Source organism: Parasteatoda tepidariorum, chromosome 10 (assembly GCF_982258835.1).
Source record: "Parasteatoda tepidariorum strain Cologne lab strain chromosome 10, Ptep-v5.0, whole genome shotgun sequence".
In the NCBI taxonomy this organism is placed as follows: Eukaryota; Metazoa; Arthropoda; class Arachnida; order Araneae; family Theridiidae; genus Parasteatoda; species Parasteatoda tepidariorum.
In genome coordinates, this window is record NC_141764.1 from 8360414 (window position 1) to 8361800 (window position 1387).

The window sequence follows — 1387 nt, forward strand, 5'->3', positions numbered from 1 at the left end:
ATATTTAAAATTTTACACATACCTATGATAACCTGGAGAAGTAATTAAAATTTACAAATATGTCTTTCTTCAGTTTATGGTTATAATAACTATATACTGATAAAAAATGATTATTAATCATGAATGTAAGCTTATAAAGTATCTGGCTCTTCCTTACAAACAAATAAAATGAACTGTGTTTTCAAGTTCCATCTTTGAAAATTTGATTTCCGGAAACTTCTGTGATCGACGATTTTTCGAAACGTCAGGACCTTCGATTTCCGGGTCACTGTTAGTGAAAAATCCGGAATTTTTCAGGAGTACAATCAGCCCTGTATGACGAATATCATTAAATAAGCAGAATTTCTGTTAAAAGTGGCCTGCAAAATGTTCACCAACTTTATTTGAACAAGAAAATGAATACTATAGCTTAAAAAGGGGAAGGAAAGAATTCCTTCCGAGCCATTCTGTTTTATAAAACAACCTAACAAAGACAGCACTTTTCTTTGAATCCAATAATATGCTTTTAACTCTGTTCATAAAGTAAATAAATTAGGAACCTTTTATTATACCTGCAAGCAAAGATGATATTTTCATTGAATTAAAGGTTATTTTTATTTTAACTACTTATTGAATTACTACTTTTCTATGACAGTTTTCTTTCAAATTAAAATCATTTTCTTTTGAAATAAAAATTTAAACCAAAATGTGTTATTCCAGGAAATACTTGCCAATCCCAATTTTTGAATTTGCATATGAATTATTGCTGATTTTATTACATTAAAATTTCTGGTAGCGTATTTTAGTACAACTTTTTGAAAAAGTTTGATCTACTTGGTTTTCTCAATTTATTTTCGGCAGTTTTTACTACTAATTTTTGTGTGATTTATAAAAACTTGATATTTTAATATGGCATTATGAACCACTAATTTTCAATTGCGCATTTGAAAGACTTTATGCAGTGTTCTCTCTAAGTGTTTTTTTAAAAGGGGTAACCATCATGCCCTTTAGCAGTCAGGGTTGGCACTCTAATCTGGAAAAATAAAATATAAATTTCCTGAACATATTATCAAGATGAAAAACACAATCACTGTACTCTTTTATGGGCTGTATAGGGCAAACTATACTAGGTATAATTGCTGTAAAAACTTAAGAACTGCAGAAAACAGAGTGAAAGTGCTGTAGAGTTGGCAGATGTGAAGGTACTATCTTAAAAAAACCCAAGTGTGTTTTTTTTTTTTTTTAAAAAAAAGCTTTTTTTTTATTTTTAAAACTCTGCTTTATATGGGTTATTTTTATATTAAATCAACCAGAAGTATGGGGTGGAGAATCCCTTTTATTAATTTTTATATTAACTAAGAGAAAGAGAGATAACATTAAAATAAAAATTAGTGAAAAAATAAATATA